This window comes from Cupressus sempervirens, chromosome 6 (assembly GCF_028749045.1).
Source record: "Cupressus sempervirens isolate cs-2001-9-10 chromosome 6, ASM2874904v1, whole genome shotgun sequence".
Lineage (NCBI taxonomy): Eukaryota > Viridiplantae > Streptophyta > Pinopsida > Cupressales > Cupressaceae > Cupressus > Cupressus sempervirens.
The window spans coordinates 570,425,429-570,446,805 of NC_143123.1; positions in this window are offsets into that span (position 1 = coordinate 570,425,429).

Below are 21,377 nucleotides of genomic sequence, written 5' to 3' on the forward strand. Positions count from 1 at the left end.
ATTCTAATAGTATCAAGTCTTGCTACAAGTGCAAATATTTCATTATAGTCAACCCCATATTTTTGTGTAAATCTCTTAGCAAATAACTTTGCCTTATATTTGTCTACATCTCCATTTTATTTAAACTTACTCTTATAAACCCATTTCACACCAATGCAATATTTGTTCTTAGGCAAATCAAATAATTCCCAAAAATCATTATTCTTAATAGATTGCATTTTATCATTCATTGCATTAATCAAATATTCTTGCTTAATTGCATCTTCAAAAAATATAGGATCTTGAGAAAATAAAGAAAAATTTCATTACAAATTCACTTTACTACCTTGATCATAAATCTCATTCAAGCTTCTAGTATTCTTCCTTGTAATCCTTGATCTCTATTGTGCAAGTGTCAGATTCAAGTTATTACTTACTTATGGACTTGAAGATTCTTTGTGTTCAACTTGATTTTGTAGATCATCTTATTGTGGACCTCTTGGTGGATTTCCTCCTTGGTCACTTGGCTTATCCTCTTGAACTATTTTATTCCCCTAATGATAAGGTATTTTTATAGTGCCTATAGCTATTTTCTCTATATTTCCATGCCAAGATTATTCCTTTTTAAATGCAACATCCCTACTCACAATAAATATCTTGGTGATAGAACTAAATAACCTATATTCCTTAGATTGCTTATCGTAGCCAATAAAAATGCATTTCTCACTCTTATAATCTAATTTACTTCTAATTTCTACAATAACATGTGCATATGAAATACAACCAAATAATTTAAATAACTTGGTGATAGAATTAAATAGCCTATATTCCTTAGATTGCTTATTGTAGCCAATAAAAATATATTTCTCACTCTCATAATCTAATTTACTTCTAATTTCTATAGTAACATGTGCATATGAAATACAAACAAATAATTTAAAATCAGAAACATTATATATCTTGCCATTCCATGCTTGTTGTGGAATCATATCCTTCACAATATTTTTTGGACTCCTTTTTTGAATATATATACCACAAGAAACTACTTTATCCCAATACTCATTAGGTAGATTCTTACCTTTCAGCATGCTCTATCACATCTCCATTATTATTCTATTCTTTCTTAGCTTTCTACATATTCCACTTATTGTGCTGCAATTTTTGTGTAGGCTCTCTACATATTGCACTTATTGTGTTAAAATTTGTGTGCACGCTCTCTACATATTGCACTTATTTTGTTATCTGATTATAGTGCTTAACCAATCTCCTTAGTGATTCCCTACTTTATTATACAAAGTATCTCATAGGTTAAAATTCTGAGGTGATTATGAAATCCATCATGTATGAAGGTTCCATTTGGTGATGATAGATTTGATCTATTTATTGATGAATCTCATAGAAAAATACATTCCAAGTGAGCCAATATAATCTAAACGAGGCTTGAAAAAGAATGAGCTATAACTGAACACTATATACCTTCTTGTATGGTTAAGTGGAATAGGGTCTTAATCAAACAAAAGACTAATATTAGTTGGTCGACAAAATGAATTCCCAAGAAGTGAACATATTTAGTTAATTAAATTATTTTATTATTTGTATATTATATGTTTGTGTTTGCCATTCAACTATCTTATGCATGCAAATGGTGTTTTGGTAGTATATCTTTTACTTACTAATATTTTTCTTGTTATAATATTTTTAAGTAAAATATAATTAAAATATAAAAGAATAGATAGTTGTTGTACTAATGTCAATATATTTTAGGTTATGTTCAAATTTTAAAAGTTTAGATTATATTTTTAGATGATTCATATAGGGTGTTAATATTGCATATATTTCAAATAATTGTTATACAAGAGAAAACTATTTATTAATTATGTTCTCCTATGTAGATTTACAATTGTCAAATTAAGTTGAAACTATTTATCAAATTTTCAAAAATAGTAGTGGGACACCTCTCCTTTTTTTTCATTTTTATTTATACATATGTAATTTGTTTGACCTCTCTTTTTGTTGTGACACCTTCACCTTTGGTAAACATTATTAGTTTTATGGTTCTTTAATTCATGTTAGTTTAGATGTCACTCACGTAGTTTTCATTTCAATACTTGACTTAAGATATTAAATAGTGGATAGGTACACTACTAATTTAAATGTATTTTAAAGTTATGTTCCAATAAGAAATATTAGATATTGACAAGCTTAGATTTTTTTCATAAAGGGTGGTAACATTGCTTATATTTTATATAATTATTATACAAGAGGAAAAAATTATTATCAATGATGTTCTTATGAAACTATTTTTGTTGGTAAATAGATTTGGCACTTACAAAGTATGTGATTTGACCTAATGGAATTTGTGGCAAATCAATTTCTCCAACAGTTGGATATGCCCTTAGTATACCGCCTTCCTCTACATTTAGAAAGCAATTCCCTCATAAGATGTAATTTTTTATTTTCAAATAAAGATGTTTTCAAATTCAAAAAGATGTGAAGAAAGCTATGAAAATGAATGCACCAAATGAATTTCAAGCCTTCCTAAATCAACTTCAATTGCTAAGAAGAATGATCAAGAACTATGCTTGAAGGCTAGCATTAGCTCAATGATGGTTTGATGGTTCACTAACATTTACACCATATCATGATAACATTAATTAAGAATTGGTAGAAAAGAGAACACAAAATGTACTTCCTTTTACTTCTTTTCACCAAGAACATAAGAAAATATACCAATTACAAGGGCAAGAATTGTACACACTTTCTAAAAATTGCTTTTCTATCAAACTTTAACATAAGTGTCCCCTTATTTCCAAATCCAAAAAATCCCTTTACAAAGCCAAAATTATTTCCTGACATTGAGGTTAAGAACTACTCCTCGATGGTTAAGAACTACCTCTCAATTACGTGATTTAGGAGAGGTTAATTAACATTTACACAATTAACTCTAAAATGAAAAAACTTGTTATTTACAAGGTCAGACTAAAAAGACATGAGATTTGATAGAATCATCAAATAGGTAGCCTCACCAACATGAGAGTGTAGATTTCCTATGATTCATGGATCACCAACTTACTAGCAATTTGGCCTTGAAATTTGTGCACTTTAACCACATATGCCAAGCACCTTTTTCACCATTATCATTCCTTAGAGACATGTCATTTTAAGGGATTTGATTTGAACTATTTGGTGTTCACTATCTTATCACAATTTTTTTGCACACTCTATATATTGCACTTATTGTGTTACAATTTTTGTGCATGCTCTCTACATATTGCACTTATTGTGCTATGATTATAGTTCTTGACCAATCTCCTCAGTGATTCTCTACTTTATTATAAAAAATATCTCATAGGTTACAGTGCTTTATGTGATTATGAAATCCATCAATATGAAGGTTCCATTTGGCGATGATAGATTCGATCTAGTTATTGATGGATCTCATAGAAAAAGACCTTCCATGTAAGCCAATATAATCCAAAGGAGGCTTGAACAAGAATAAGCCACGACTTAACACTATCTACCTTTTATATGTAGGAGGAAGAGGTGACACCTTTGTGATACATTTTTGTTTTTCTTTACTTTCATAAGAATGTGCACATTCCCCATTACTAGTGTATTTACTCAAAAGTCATTGAAGGCATTGTGACAAGCATTTTGAGCACATCTACGAGGTGTATCTCCTACACCATATGGAGTTTCTCCTACTCGGATTGGAATCTAAATTCATAAACATTTTCATCAAGCACCCTTCACATGATGCTCACATCCTTTCTCATAGCACTTATAAGCTAGTGGTTCCTTTGGCACAATTAAAGTGGTTATCTTTTGAGTGGGCATGGTATACTGTGATCGCCATATGATATATATTTCCATAAGATAACTCCCATACTTAAAATGATTTGATGGATGTCAAATTTAGAGGCTTGTTCTTTTCTCATAGATAACACTATTTTTTCTCAATGATAGTCTCCACAAGGACACGTCCATTATATGGATGCTCAAATTACCATGTGCATCCTCCAATTATGGAGAGTCTACTTATCTGATGTCATACTATGATAGCTTGGAGATGTATTCTTTCAAATAGTCCACACACCTTATTCATGGCACATTCACCACTTATTATGTGCTCCCATCAAAGGCCATGGGTTGGAGATATGAGGGAGAGTATTACCAAACAATTCACATGATTTGTATATTCTTGCAATAGTTTACGTACCTTGACACACAACTTTTAATCCTTTATCAATTGTTTTTACTGAGATGTTGTATCAAATATTTAATAGTATTACCCATGAACGGTCCATGTGTATTTCTTGTGCATAATCATGGTAATATTCAAGCTTTAGTAAAAGGATGGTCTATTATTAAGTCTCATCATGAGTCTTCATATTTTCAGCATTCTTTTTTTTTAAGTCCCTTGGTTGAACAATTCCATGAACTTGAAAATTGAACACTTTGTTTAATGTCCAAGGTTCATAAGTTCATCAGTCTCTCTTCGTCAAGTTGGGAAAGTCAATCATCCCATGGATATTGTCACTCATTGTTAGTGTTGAACTTGAACATTGAACACTTTGTTCAAGGTTCAAGTTCACGATTTCACCTTTGTATCTAGTTTGTCATTATAAGCATAGTTTCCAATAGATTGTGACTGTTGAACTTGAACATTGAATTATTTCACAATTTAGCTATTCATGTTCACCCGGTCATAAAGATTGATGCCTTTGGTGTCACGTGTCTAGACGGATAACTTAGCAATGGTGCAATGTTTACCAATCTACAAAAAATATTTGTATTAATTGGGAGTTAAAGGTAATGATGTTTTGGTATATTTTGACATGTAAAGATCTTGGGTGAGCTTTTAATGATTTAAATACTTGTCATGTCATATTTCTTGTCACCCATCCACACGCTTCAAGTCCAAGTTTATATTTTAAATAGAGGCCACCTTGTTTTCATTCCCCTACCATTTCTACTTTCGATAAAGATCATTTTGTCTATTTGGATGCACACGGCGATAGCTTAAGATTTTTGTCTCTACAATTTCTAATGCACTTAGCATGGTGAGTTTCTAGCCTTCTAGCTTTCAAGAATCATTTTTTTCTACATTACTTTAAGGTTGTGCATAATTTTTGTTTCTATTTTGGTTCTAGTTAATTTCTTGTCATGGTCACCCCATTCTGCCCAAAGCTACCTGATAAGGTTAGGGAGTTTATTACTAGCAGTATCTTGCCTAATATGGAAGACACATTCCTTGCTAAAGAGGACATGACAAAATTATTGGCTAGATTTTAAAACCCCAAACGTGGTTCTATATCTCAGAAGGTCTTAGATAGTGGTATGTTGCAAGCGTCTTCCTTCCCAGAAGCCTTCCCTTGTCATTAGTTAGTTTTGGCATGGAAAGATAAATATGATGTGGCTGAAAAGTGCATTCACACCTTTAATGGTGAGGTCCTGGTGTATGTAAGTCAATTTTCTATCATGGGTTCTCTGAGAATTACCTCACATGAAATTTATGAAGACTGGACTATCAGTTCTTCCTATGCCCAATTTTCCATAGATGTCACTAAATTTAAATTTGACAACAACATTGCAAAAAGCTAGCTTTTCAAATCTAAGAGAGGGGGTTCTCATCTTGCATGTCCACTGACTAGAGAACACATGATTCCAAAAATTAAGGATGTCATTACACTGTTGAACAAGGTGAATGGGAACTTGCATGCCTTTTATTGGGAGAATTGGATGCACTTTTCATTCAGACTATTTTGGGAGAAGAAAAGTTCATTGATTCAGCAAACATAATATCTACTAGGTTGCAGGAGGAACTCTCTCAAGCTTTTGGAATATCTAGTTTCTATATGACCCCCTATTTTTTTTATATACTATCTTGTGGCAAAGAATGGAAAGGTCTACCACACTCAGACTGGAATCCAAGCATGCTCATTTATGAATACTATCCTCTCTTACAGAAGAGTAGAAACCCTGATGGATTCAAAATATTCCAAGAAACATTCTTAGCCAAATTGGTGTTTGAATTACAAGGAAAGGAAAACATGAGGTTGACAAAAGAAGCGACCCAATTAATTGATATTTATGGCATTTTCTTTACCCAATTTCCCAAATTCACCTATCTCAAGATTGGGGGATATGAAGGTATGTTGTTAAGGATATATTAGCATTGCCTAGACCATTTTGTGTTAATAAAAGTATGTAGATAATTAGCAGAGTTTGAAAAGAACTGTAAAACAAAGAAAGGCTCAAGTTATACTTTCCCTATCAAGCTTGGATATTATAAATGCAAAATCATTCAAGATGCTCTTAAGCTCAAAGCTAAGATCAAATCCATGAGCTTACTAACTTACTCTGCTAGGCCCAACTTTGACAGTCAAGAGTTCACCCTAAAGTACTCGAAACTAAGTTCCTTTACTCTCCACATTCCCCATTTACAAGATTTATGGGCCAATTGTCAAGATGATTTTGGGGTTATAAAGAAACTATGGTCTAGAATGATGCTAGCACAGATTAACAATTTCAATCTCCCATTTGACATCTTAGGGGTAATTAAAGAAGGAAATGAGGAAATTGTTGACCCTGCTTACATTGAGAAAGTAGAAGCTTACCCATTGTTGAATATAGACTAAACCTTGTTAGAGGAAGATGACTTGCATAAAAGACCCCTACCCATCCTAACCAAAACTTAGCAATGTCTCATAAGCAAGAAGTAATCATGATCAATGGCTTGTAATGTACAAGGGGTTCATGCTAGTTCAAGTTCACTTTTCATTATTCTTGGTTCTAATGAAGAAGTTACTTCTCCTGCTGTAGGAAAGCCAAAGTTAAGTGTTGAACCTAAACACCCCATTCAAGGTTTAGTTCACCTTCCTCCATCTATCAAGTGGACATGTTCTCATAGCAGGAGGAAGAAAGAGTAATCATGTTGGGTACAATTGTTCAATTGTGTGTTTTCTTTGATGTTACACAAATGTCATATCAGTTATTAGAAAGAGTCTACCGAGCTCAGTTGGTTAGCAAAGTAAATTCTAGAGTCTATCAAGCATTCCTAAAAAATACTTTGTGGAAACAATTTCTACTGAGCTCACTTGGGCGTCGAAGGATTTTATGGTAGAAGTCAGTGGTAACTGAGCTCACAAGGTCAGCAAAGGAAAGTTAGTGTTTACCAAGTTCACTCGATCTCCAAAGGATTTTGCAGAGTTCACAATGTTCACTGAGCTTCAATTGGTTAACACTGGAAATTAGTTCTGGAACAATGTCCACTGAGTAGGGTCAGCCAATGAAGGATTTTATTGTTTTGAGAAATAAATTTTATTTATTTCATGTAATGATTGTAGTTGATTGAGGTAATGATTATTCATAAATGTACATTGTAAATGGGTTGACTTGTCAATCTGAAAGGTATATATGAAAGGTCAAGTTGTGAATTCTAAATTGTAATGAGCAAGCATGAAAGTGTATTGATTGAAGAAGAAAGTGTGAGAAAATTTTGAAGAAGGATCAGATATCCTTGAGGAGCAGCAAAGTTGTATTCGATCAGAGAGGATCTAGTGAAGAAAAACAAAGATTTGTATCAACAATGTAGTTACATCTCATTCAAGTTAGCTCATTGTTACTTTCTCACCATTATAGCAGTGATTTCTAAATCTCTTAATAGAGTTGGTTTAACAACCATTTTGTATATCCTCTAACAAGGTGATAGTTCTATTGAATCATTCTAAAGTCCTCTAGCAAGGCCACTCCTAGCAGGGTGATTAAATTCTGTAACAAGGTCACAACTAATAGTGTGTTTTGTAACCTTTAACAGGGTTGGCTCGTAACAGGGCTCACTTCAGAAGAGTGAAAATTAGTAGCTAGTTACTTGGTGGTTTTTCCCATATTTGGTTTCCACATTAAATCTGGTGTCTCATGTGTTCATGTTATTTCTTTATGCATACATGTTAATAAGTGTGAATATTTAAATTTCTGTTAAAGTTAACACACACTACATCTACCAAGTTACAACATTTTTTTGTGTGGCTACCGAGTGACAGCAATAACTAGTTTTATAAGACATCTGAGGGATTTGTGGATTTTTTTTGTGGTAACTCATTCACCCCCCACCCCTCCCCCTCCCCCCCCCCCCCCCCCCTCAATTACTCCATCTATATTTCCAACAAATGGAAGGGCTTGAATGAGACTAAGGACAAACCAACAACAATAGAACTAGACCTAAGAGAAGAAATAGAGGAAATAGGGGAGTCTCAAATCTGTGAGATGGAACAAGGGTGTCAACAAGTGATGGAAGGTGCTAATACTTTGAGTGCAATGTCTTTGAGTTCATCACCTATATTACAAACTCCTCCTCCCAAAGTGAATCCTCCCATTCTTAATTGTTTTGAGTTATCAGTGAGTAAGAAAAGAAGCATAGTGTCTATGAATCTTCCTATGGGTGATGTGGTAAGTGAATTTCTTGGGAAGACTCTTAAGACCAAAAGGAAAAAGATTGAAACTATGTTGAACATTGATGAGGAAATAGGGCAATGGGTTGCAAAATTAATGAAACTAATGACTGAGAATAACATACATGAAATTCAACCCTAATATTATGCAACAAAGAAGACTATTCTTGGTCTTGCTTCAAGGGTCATTGATTTGAAAATATGGAATGCAAGGAACACCAGAATTTCCTAGTCGATATGGAAAGATTAGAGGGATAAACAAGAGTTAAAGCAATCAATGTGGAAGACAGCTAAATACATTCATGAACTTCAGAGCCCACATGTAGAAGTGCTGCCTACTTCCATTTCCATTATTGATGTTGAGTGTCCCTTGAACAAGAGTTTCATTGAGAAGTTTAAAAGGGGTCAATCCATTGCCCAAGCTAACTATGAATGGTTGAATGATGTTCATGTTTAGGCAACTATTTATTTCTCTTATTTTACCAATAGCAATGCAAGAGTTGAGAAATCAATAATAGGTTTAGAATAAAAAAGGAATTCTTAGGAATCTAAGAAGCTCAAGTGAGATGAGTATATCATTGAAATTTCTAAAGTTCAGGAATATGGCATAGACAAATTCATGAAAGAAAATCCAAAAGCCAAGTTTGATGCTGACTTCATGTTCATTGCCTGAGCTAATCTAGAGTGGAGAAACATAGTGATGGAGTAGGGGTTAGAAAAATGCATTGAACTAGTAAATAAGGTAGGACGCCTAAAAGAAATCTTGATTTTTGATATTAAATGCATTGATGTTAAGATTATGGGAAATGGGGATCAAGGTGAAAAGAACCCTAGGGAATTGGAGACAACTTTTTTCTCCAAAATTAAGCTGATGAAAGAAATGACTGAAGTCTTAGTCCAAGATCTAACCATCATCACCAAGGAAGACTTCATAATGATTATATGCACTAATCACCTAGAGGTACAAGACAAATATTCGGATCATATCTTCTGAATCATGAGGATGTGGAAATTTTTCCTTGAGTAGCTAGATGTCCCACAACAAAATAAGTTGGTCAGTTTCCTCACAACACATAGAGTGTGGAAGGAAAATGGTGGTAGTTATTTAGGTACTTAGGAACCTCATCCTAATATCAATGATATAGCTAGAGCCTAAAGGAGAATCAAAGAGTCACCTACATCTTTTTCCCTAGTTTTAGCTTTCTTTGTTTTAAAACATTGTGGTTTTTAAGAAACATTTCAACTTCCTTAAGGGAGTCACTTTTGAAGGAATTTGGAAAGCCCTACGTGGCTATAAATGTAATGTTTTAATCAATCTAAATGGTCAGCTTTCTAGACTTTTTTTCTTTTGCTAGTAAGTTTTAGTTATTTCCTTTTAGTTATTGTTGAACAATATAGTTACTGATCATAGAATTAATCATTTGGTTATTTCTGGGCGTCTATTTGATAATCATATGGTTATCTTATTGGTGTTTAAATTTGTGCAAAATTAATTTCCATATGGATTTTGTTTCATTGGTAGTGTTGTACTTCTTTTTCTTTCTTTATTGGTTTGGTGAGCTTGACCATGATTCTAGAATTCTAAACTATGTGTTGTATGGCATATATTTCAAATGTTAGTAGTTAAATTTGCAACATTATTTTATGGATGTGAAAGGATTTTTTCATTTCCCTTAAGTTCTTTCAGGTTAAAAGAATAACTATTATAATTCAATTGCAATAAGAGCTACATTGATAAATTATTATAGAAGAGAGTTGTGCCTTTAAACATAAAGAGTCTATACAAGTCTTTCAAACTCATTTGTGGTGAATTTATTTTTTCTTGTTGATATAACTCCAAAGTAATTGGGAAGGAAAAACCATTCACTAACGCACAGATTAAGATAGAAATTCATCTTAGTACTAATGATAAAATTCCTATACATGGGAATTAATAACTTCATTCATACTATAGTTTGAATGACATTGAATTCCCTAATTACTCTCTTAACCACACAAGGAGAAGGTTTATGTTCAGAAAAAACTAGAGACTGATGAATCAAGATGATTCATTTGGGTAATAACATGGCTATTAAAATATTTAATGCTTTGGTTACCTCGTGTACCTTCTACGCCCACCTACAAGGTATAACAGTCTGCAAAAGCAATAGTTAGAGACATTAATTGTGGTAGGTCATTTTGAATTCAAAAATGAGAGGAAGAATTTGAGTTGACACAAAGAGACAAAAGGGGGGAATGTTCCTTCATTCTATAAGTTAGATTCAAACATTTTGAGAGTCAGTCGAGTTCCACAGAACAATAGATGTAGAAAGTTCTATCAAATCTAGCAGCAGCATGTGTGGATGACTTTCTGGGTGTTTTGTGAAGTAACATTTTTTCTTGTATGAGAAGTGATTGCTCCAGGTTCAAGTTTGATTTAAGTATTTAGATATTTTGTTCTTCTAGAGTTTATAGCTTTACTCTTCATATTTTTATCAGTTTGATTTAGTTTAATAGAAAGCAAGCAAGCATGCTTATATATCTCAGATCTATTATGTTTTAGATTTTTCTCTATTGATACTTTCCACTGTGCATGATAACTAAGAGTTGGAAAAAGAGGAGGAGAATCCATTAACTCATTTATGTTTTTATCAAAATGTTATTCTTCCTCCCCACATCACTTAGCTTGTGTTGGAGTTGAGTAACTCAGCTTACACTAACTAAGAGATTCGCTCTCCTCTGCTAAGCCTTTGTATGCCAATATCCTTTTGGTGACTGAGCTACTCAATCCATATAGGTGACAAGAAACTCACCACTATGTATGAATTGGCACTCCTTTCCTGTAGCTTGACTCCTTACCATGTCAAGCAACTTGGCACTATTGAAGCTCAGTTAATTCAATAAAGCTAGTAAATTTTAAAATTTACATGGTATCAGAGATATTAGGCCCCACATCCTTGTGAGTTTGAGGATTATTTATGGTTGTTTGAAATTTTTGTGTAGGAGACATGGCTAGAGGCACATGAAAAACTTGGTAGTAGCCACCATCCTTTAATTGACAAAATTATGACATTTGGGCAAAGAAGATGAGAACCATTATGGTTTTAAATGAATTTTTAGGGTTTGTGGTAAATAGGTTCAATGATGTAACTAACCTAGCACAATATGTTTCCCTCGACAACGATCAAAAGACTCAAGTGAAGGAGTCAAGAAGAAGGGATGCAAAATCTTTAAGCTTGATTGAGGTAGCCATGATAGAAATAATTTTTCCTAAGATAGCAACAACTAATTATTCAAAGGACGCATGGGATATCCTTGAGATGAATTTCAAAGGGACTGATAAAATCTTGGTAGTGGAGCTACAAATGATTTGTAGGGAGTTTAAAAACCTTCAAATGAAGGATGATCAGTTTACTAGAGATTTTAGCTCAACGATCTCTGGTTTGATAAACCAATTGAAATCAAATGGAGAAGATTATGAAAAGAAAATAATAGTTGAGAAAATATTTATGATTCTACCTCCAAAGTATGACAATCTTGTGATGACCATTGAATAGGAAAAGGAGCTCACTACTTTGACAATGGATGAGTTGATGGGTACACTTCAAACCCATGAGCACTAGATTAATAGATCAGAAACATCTTCCTAAGAGAAAGCCTTCAAAGCTCGATCTAGTACAAGAGATAGAAGGAAAGGAAGAAATGGCTCCATTAGAAGCTCTAGAGGTAGATGTTGTGGAAACTCTAGACAAAGAAATGGTGGAGGTGAAATCTTAGGATGACTAGGAAATCAAGAGGGAGCAAGCAACTTTCAAAATAATTCTAAAGGAGGTAAGATGAACTATAACTCTAACACGAGTAATGTAGAATGTTATTACTACAATAAATTTGGGCATTATGCAAGTCAATGGTGGAAAAAGTTAAGTGATCAATAAGGTAGAATGTAAATGTGGTTGATGTGAATGTGTGTGAAGTAAACAATCATATAGCCTTCATCATGTGCAACATTGGTGAAGACAACCCTGAGGTATGGTATTTGGACAACGGTTGCAGCAACCACATGAGTGGTAATGAAAGTCTATTTTTATTTATTAATAAGAATTTCAAATTTGAAATTAAAATGGCAAACAATGGCACCATTCTTATTGTGGGCAAAGGATTTATAATGGTCCACACCAACCAAGGTGAAAAGAGAGAATTTCAAAATGTATATTTTTCCCTGGGCATGAAGCACAATCTAATGAGTGTTGGACAACAACATTCAAAATGATTACAAGTAATAAGGTGCTAATGGAAAATGATAAATGTGGCATTCATGGGAAAGATGGGAGTAAGAAGATTCTAGTAGCAATCCAAATGGCAAGGAACCGAATGTTCCCCTTTAGTATAGAGACTTGTTTCTCTTCTCAAATTGTTGTTGTACCTCCCAAGCATGCATGTATAATAGTACATCAGCAATCAACTTTAAAGAGTGTGATTGAAGACCTGTCCAAGCTATGGCTTCTTAGGTATGGACATCTTGGTTTTGCTTGATTAAATTTATTATCCAAGAAACTAATGGTAGATGGTTTGCCAAATATTGTAGAGTCATGTGAAAAGTGTAAGGCTTGTATTTGGTTAAGCAACATAGGCTTCTCTTCAATTCTAGTAATTCTAGAAGGGCAAGGGCACCATTAGAGTTGGTGCACTCTAATTTAGTTGGCCCTATGCAAACCACTTCTATTGGGTTGGGGGGGGGGGGGGGGGGGGGGGGGGTGGGTGGGGGAGGGGGGGGGGGGGGTACTTATTTTATGACATTCATAGATGATTTCATTTGTAGGACATGGGTGTATTTTTTTGAAAAGAAAATCTGAGGCATTTGATAAATTTGTTGAATTTAAAGCCCAAGTTGAAAAAGAATGTGGACATTATGTAAAAATTTTAAGGTTAGATAGAGTGGGGGAGTATACCTCCAATTCTTTTGTAATTTTTTGCAAGAAAAATGACATCAAGAAGAAGCTTACAGCTAGTTATACTCTATCACAAAATGGAGTCACTGAGAAGAAGAATAGAACCATTGCTGTGATGACAAGGAGCATGATGAAAGAAAAAGGACTGCAACTAAATATTGGGAGAGGCTATAGAAATAGTAATATACTTGATAAATAGGTGTCCAAAAAAGGTAGTCTATGACAAGATTCCCCTTGAGGTATGGGCAAGACATAGATGGATAGTTGAGAACTTATGAGTGTTTGTGTGTATAGTATATGTACACGTCCTAAAGGAGAAAAGGAAAAAGTTGGATGATAAGGGTATGAAGTGAATCTTCATAGGTTATAGTTCAAAATAAAAGGATTATAGATTTTATGATCCAATCACCAAGAAGATCATCATCTCAAGAGATGTGGAGTTTTTTTTAAAATAGTCATGGGATGGCTCGACGGATGAATCTTCAAGCACTTCAAGTAAAGTGCCTACTATTGATGAAGAAGATGAAGTTGGTGAGAAAAAAGATAAATGAGTAGTAGATATAGATAGATCCAAATAGAGGAGAAAAAAGGCAAGCAGCCTTAGACATGCAGAGAATCAGCCCCTAGTAGTTCAAGACAGCTTCAAATTGGTATGCACAATAGTAGCAACAATAGTACTAAAAATTCCAATCCCAATCTCGCCTCCTTATTACCAAGAAATACTAATATTCTAAGGGAGATATACCAAGATGAAAGGTATGATGAAGAATTTTATGAGAGTTATAATTTTGTATTATTTTCTCATAGTGATCCAATCTATTTTGAAGAAGTCGTGAAAGAAAAGAAATGGTGTAATGCCATGGATGAGGAAATATATGTTATAGAGAGAAATGAAACATGGGAATTAACTATTTTTCCTTCCAAGAAATAAGAAAGTGGAGTTAAATGGGTCTATAAGACCAAGTGCAATGCTAAAGGAAAAATAGATAGGCATAAGGCATGATTAGTGGTTAAGTGATACAAACAACATTATGGTAGAGATTATGATGAGATGTATGCCTCAGTTGTAAGAATGGAAAGAAGTTTACTATCATGGCAATTGTAGCTCAACACAAATGGAAGGTTTATCAAATGGATGTGAAGTATGCCTTCTTGAATGGAGTATTGAAAGAAGAGGTATATGTGGAGAAGTCACTTGGTTATGAAGCTTTGGGTGAGGAACACAAAGTGTATAGTTTGTTCAAGAGATCTCTTTATAGTTCAAGCAAGCTCCATGGGCATGGTATAGAAGGACTCACTCATATTTGATGAGTAATGGCTTTAACAAGTGATGGTGAGCCCACTCTCTACATAGGGGCAAAAAATGGTAAGGTTTTGATTGTTGTTTTGTATGTAGATGACTTAATTTTCACTAGAAATGATAATTTCCTAATTGATGAGTTCAAAGAGGCCATGAAGAGTGAATTTGAGATTATAGGCTTGGGTCTCTTGAAATACTTTCTAGGAATAGAAGTAAAAAAAATGCATGATGGAATCTTTAGCTCTCAAGAAAAATATGCAAATTAGATCTTAGAGAGATTCAACATGAAAAATAGTAAGGCAGCCCCAATACCAACAACCATAGGTCTAAAGTTGAGAAAGGAAGATTATAGCAAAAATGTGAATCCAACATTGTATTAAAGTATGGTTTGAAGCTTGATGTATTTGATAGCAACTCAGCCTAATATGATGCATGTAGTAAGTTTGATTTTTAGATCCATGGAAGCTCTAAAGGATTCCCATTGGCAAGTGAGAAAGAGGGTCCTAAGTTATATGAATGGCACCAAGGGATTTGGCATTTTGTATGCTACTGATAATGAATTTATGCTAATTGGTTATAGTGATAGTGATTGCGTTGGGAGTCTAGATGATAGGAAGAGCACTTCTGATTATATGTTTCATATGGCTTTAGGTGCAATTTCATGGGCATACAAGAAGAAACCAATTGTTCCTCAATCTACAATAAAGGATGAATACATAACAACAAATGCAATAGCATGTCAAGCTATTTGGATAAGAAGAATCTAGGAAAATTTGAATGAAAAGAAAGAGGATAGAACCAAAATATTTTGTGACAACATCTCCTCAATTGCATTAAAAAAGAATCAAGTCTTCTATGGGAGAAGCAAACACATTGAGATCAAATATCATTTTAGTAGAGAACTAGTAGAAAATAGAAAAATCAAAATGAAATATTGTAAGTTTGAGTAGCAGCTAGTGGACATTTTCACCAAGTCATTGGGCATAACAAATTTTGTGTGCCTAAGAGGAAGTCTAGGTGTGGTTGATTTGGATAAGTAGTGATACTTGTATTATTGACTCAGGATAAAGGGTGGGTGTAGAAATATTTAATGCTTTGGTTTTCTTGTGAGCCTTTTGTGCCCACCAACCAAGTGTGATGGCCTGTAGCTACAACAGTAAAAGGACATCAATTGTGATAGGTCATTTTGAATTTGAAAATCAAAGAGAGAATTTGCATTGACAACAAGAGACAAAAAGGGGCAATATTCCTTCATTCTATAAGTTAGATCTAAACATTCTGAGAGGTATTCAATTTCAGCAAAGGCAGAAAGTTTGATCAGATCCAACAACAGTAACATGTGTAGATGACTTTTTGGATATTTTTTGAAAGTAATGTTTTATCCTACATGAGCAGTGATTGCTCCACGCTTATTTAGTGCAACCATACATTGTTGTGAGTTTCATTTAAGTATTTATATATTTTTTTCTTCTAGGGTTTATAGTTTTACTTTTCATATTTGTATCAGTTTGATTTAATTAATAGAAAGAAAGAAAGTGTACTTACATATCTTAGATCTATTATGTTTTAGATCTTGTTTCTATTGATACTTTCTATTGTGCACGATTAGTAAGTGTTGGCAAAAGAGGAGGAGAATCCATTAATTCATTTATGCATTTTCTGGAATGTTATTCTTCCTCCCCATATCACTCAGCTTGTGTTAGAGCCAAGTAACTTGGCTTGCACTAACCAAGAGACTCAATCTCCTTTGTTGAGGTCCCTTTGGTGACTGAACCACTCAATCCCTATAGGTGCTGAGCAACTCGGCATTGCCTATGACTTGGAACTTCTTGCCTATACCTCAACTCCTTACCATGTCAAGCAACATGGCACTACTGAATCTTGGTTGCTTCATCAAATTTGGTAAATTTAAAACTTTACAATAGATCCATGACATTGTTTAGTCACCTATAAACTCGTGTGGAGTGGTCAAATCATCGGTGAAACCTGATACCAACTTCCTTGTATCTCTGCATTGAACTCAAATTAGGAAATGGTTTTCTAGGATGTTCAAATATATTTTTCAAGGTTCAATGTTTCAGTTATATTTGTATTGGAACTATTGGGAATCAAAATTGAAGCCCTGATTTTGAGTGCCATTGAAAAAAAAGTCCTATAAGTGTTTTTTAATGCAAGTGTATCCAATTGTCCATTTGAGGCCTAAGAGGTATTTAATGTTTCTAAAAAATTGCATTTAGTACTCTATGTGTTCCATAAAGATAATTTGCCATTCTGAGTCATTTAATGAAGTCCCATTTTAAGCAATGTCCAAATCTGCATTTTTGCTTAGTGTCAAATAGTGACAGGAGGTCGTATTTGCAATTGAATATCTTGTACCCAGTAATGTTTCATGACTTACAACTTTGGGAGTGTTTAGTGTTCATACCAAAGAACCTATATTTAATATTTAAAGTCTTTTCAATTCCATTTGACTAGGTTTTGAATCCCTTAAAGTTGGTCATTTAGTGTTGTCATGCTGATGTGAATTGTTCAAAATTCTGGGAGGCCCTGTTTGACTTGTTATGACTTTGATCCAATTGACTGAAATGAGAAAATTCCCATTGAATTGCATTCTAGAGGTCAGAGACTTACTATGTTTCAATTTAGAGCTTATGAAAAATCTGTTTGATTAGTTTTCGAACGTGATTCCAAATGCAATTTATAACCTTTTACTGGTGTCAATAAATATTGATTAGTCAGTACCCCTATCTATGATGTCATAACTCAAAACTCATGATAGGTGAGATTGAATGGATTGTACTATCATGTTGTACTTCAAAAATACTTTAAGTATCCCAATTTTCAAATCTTGATGAATTTTTTTGCACACTTTCCCAAGTCCATTCTGTTTACAAAAAACCACTTTAATGCCATTGTTTCCACTTTGGAAATTTTGAATATCCTACTTTGACCGATTGCCATTTTTGCCTCATTATTCATCATGATCCGTAATCACAAATTTATGTTTTCCTCATGAAAATGACCCAATGCCCCAATTTTTGTGCCCCTAAGTTTCCATTTACCCAATTTTTTAAGCCAAAACAGAACGTGATTTGTTGTTTTCTTACATGTCTGCTCATAGGCAATTCTGAGAGGGCAACTTTGACAGTCAATAGCTTTTGACAGAGAATTTTTCATGAGACAATATTTGATAGGGTAAGAGAATGTTGAATAGAGAATCATTATGTTTGATCTCAAAGCCTGATCAAGTGTTTTTGTCAGTTTTTAAAACCAGTCAAAGGACCTCCTGGCATGAAGTCAAAAAGCTATAGAAAAGAGGTGAAATTTTTTTAAAAGTTGAATCAACAGTGATCAAATAGTTTTTAGTCAATTTTAGATGTTCAGTAGGCCACTCTGAGGATTCAGTTGCTTAGAAACGAATTTTTTTTATTAGACCCATTTTTGAGGGCCCAACTAATCTCAATAGCTCAAGAATATGTCTGAATAATAAAAGACACTTTCAGATGACTTAAATGATTGTAATGGTAAAATTTCCTTAGCAATCACATAATTTCATTTGAGATTAAAAGGGTTTGAGGAGCTATGGGTACAAAATAATTCCTTCATTTCTTGTCCATCTTCGTAATCTCTTTCTCCCCATCAATCATAAATGGAGAGACATTTGTATTAATGTTAGCTAGGTGGTCATCTAAGATAGGGACCCAGCTAAAATCATGAGGGCTAATGGAATGACTTTCTCCAACATAGTGACATGGCCTCATTCACAACTTATTCGTCTTAGTTGTGATTGAGATAGCACATTTTTATTTCTTGCTTCTGCACAAAATAGCTAGCTCAATAGCATCTTTAATTATCTAAGATTATTCTAATGGATTGATGTGAAGGATTCTGCAATGTCCAACAATTGGTGTATACATTTTAAGCATTAAATGCTTCTTCTAATTTCATGACATAGAATTATGGAAATGGGTTATGAGAACCCCTCATTTATATTGTTCTATTATTGATGATCTTTGCCTAACAACAGAACTAGAATGTATGTTCTAGAAAACACAAAGGAGTTTGTGGGTTTGCATGGCTTGGAAGCTAGACATCACATGATGCTTCATGAAGATGAGAAAGGCCAAATGTTTAATTTGAGGAAAGATCAGTGATGAAGACCAAAGATTCTTATTGAAGAAAGGCATGTTCCAAAGGGCAAAAAGTCAAAGCCATAAATAAAGGTGGATCTCCTCCATGCAAGGGATTTTGAGAGTTTTTTGTTTTTAAAGTTGTTTGCTACCACCTTTGAGAGAAAGCACAGTAATATGGAGCATGGGTTTTCCAATTATAATGCACCAAGAGGCAAAGCTTTTCTTCAATCAAAGATACAACTCCAAACACTCAACAACAAACAAGTCCTCTAACCAAATGCCAAGTGCACTATGAGATATGTGGGTGAAGGAGGATGTTGAGCTAGAACAAGAGCCATAGGCCAAAAAAGAAATCCACTTGATGATCAAGCATTCCACAAGTCAAGAACCAATCCAAAGCTGGTAGGGAGACACCTATGAAATTTCAAAACATGACACAACATGAGGGGGACTATGGCATTGAAAGAGGAGGTTACAGCATGTAAGTGGCAGAGCATCTACCTCCACATTGACAACAAATAATAGAACATCCCATAGCATTAAAGGAGTTGAAGCCCATGGCATAGCCATGGTCAAAGAAAGAAACAATGCACATTAAGGACAAGGCATGAGGAGTAGAGTGAAGAACCCCTCCCCAATCTACTTGCATATCCATGCCATCAGAAAAGACTTTTATCCCACATTCACTGTGGCTGGGAAAATTATAATGTATAAATAATAAACCATACAATAGGCTTAATGTCTTGAAAGAGACCACCTTTTAGATGGTAGAGAAGTTGATGAAGGGTCATGTTGTGGATGACAACTAGCACAGAGTTCAAAGTTAATTTTGACTAACAAAGCAGAGAAGGTGCTAGAAAAGTCTAGATTTTGGTGGTTGCCATGTCACCACCAAAAAATAGGAGGGTCTCACAAATAGAAAAATGGTGACCTCCTGAAAAACCTTCAAAATTTGGCAAAAGTTGTGCAGCCTGCTTGGACAATGACGTGGTGATGAGGTGTCATGTTCGGGCCAATTAAAGCATACCATGTGGAATATAATCTTATGCCTGGGTGGACTTAGGAGAGGATGTAAAGATTAATAAAATATTATTTTTATTATTTTATACAAATAGTTGAAGTGGCCATTCACAAAAAGTCAAAGTTATAATTTAAAAAATCTATAGTTTATACAATAGTGGGTTTTTAAATTTTTAATTTTTTGCATTTTAATGTGAAAAGCTATAGTGGGAGTTTGAAACTTTGAATGGCTACCAGAGGGGCATTTTTTATCCAAAATATGGACTCCAATATACCGTTGGAAATGGGAGGAAATAAGTTTTCCGAATATGGGGTCAGAATTTGCATAAATGTTCAACGGTTCAATTTATAGGCAATTTTGTATTTTCTAGGGCATTCTTAGTAGAGTGGGCAGAATTCATCATTAAGCATCAAAATTGGTTGGAAGGCTAATATTGAATTTTGTTGAAGCCTAAATATGGAGAAAAATGATTCTGAAAATTTTATCTTGCCTTTAGAGGTCATTTAACTAATTTTTTGCCTTTGCCTTAATCTCAGAACTGGCATCAAAATTAGTTATGTTTTCCATCAAATATCTGAGATATTTTATGCTTTTGGGAGGCAAAATGATTGAGGATTTGATTCACCAATTGTTGGGAGAGATTAGAGAGATGTTTTTAACTTCTTGAGGAAGTTTTCCAAGTGGACACATGGCAGTTGTAGAGAAGATCAAGGAGTTCATTCTCTTCCATATCTTTCTTTCTCTCATTCAACATAGGGGTTATATTTTTTGGAGAAATTATTGACTGTTGTGATACTATGTGGGTTCCAATCTTAGGTGTTCTCAAATGTGTGAAACCTCGGTTCTAGTTTTGATGTGTTCTCATCACTATGACACAACATTATTCAGCATATTTCTCTTGTATGAATAGCAACAGTGAAGATAATATAGCTAATTCTGATATGTTAGGCATTTCTATGTTTTAATTTCATGCATCTAAATGTATAGTTTCAAAGAAATTAATACAAATGAACAAGAATCTCTTAGTTTCATTTTGATTCTTGTCTCCCATCTCTATAATCTACAATCTTATGTGGTTTAACGATAAAGAATTGAGACCCATTTGCATCCACTTAAGGTTATATGTCTTATATTTTTTTTTTTGGAACAAAGGGCCAAGTAAATGCTTGATATGTTTGATAGGGTTGCTAGTTATTTGAGAAGGATACTTCGTGACGATGAGATCTTTATGAACATTGATGTCTAATTCACAAAGTGATAAGATATATCTAATATTTGGGTGTATGGAATATGTCATTAATATCATAGATGTATGTGTTTGATTCATTGAATTGCCCAATAGATAAGGCATTGATCACCTATAGGATCAACTTGTTCTTATTGCTACATATTTGGGGTTCTTGCTAAAATCAACATCGTTAATCAAATGTTTTTCTCTTTAATGTTGAAGAACCAAAAAGGATGCCCTCACTATTGGAAATATAGATGAAGTAACTGAGGGGGGGGTGGGGGGGTGGTTGAATCAATTACCATAAAAACAAATCCACAAATCCCTTAGATGTC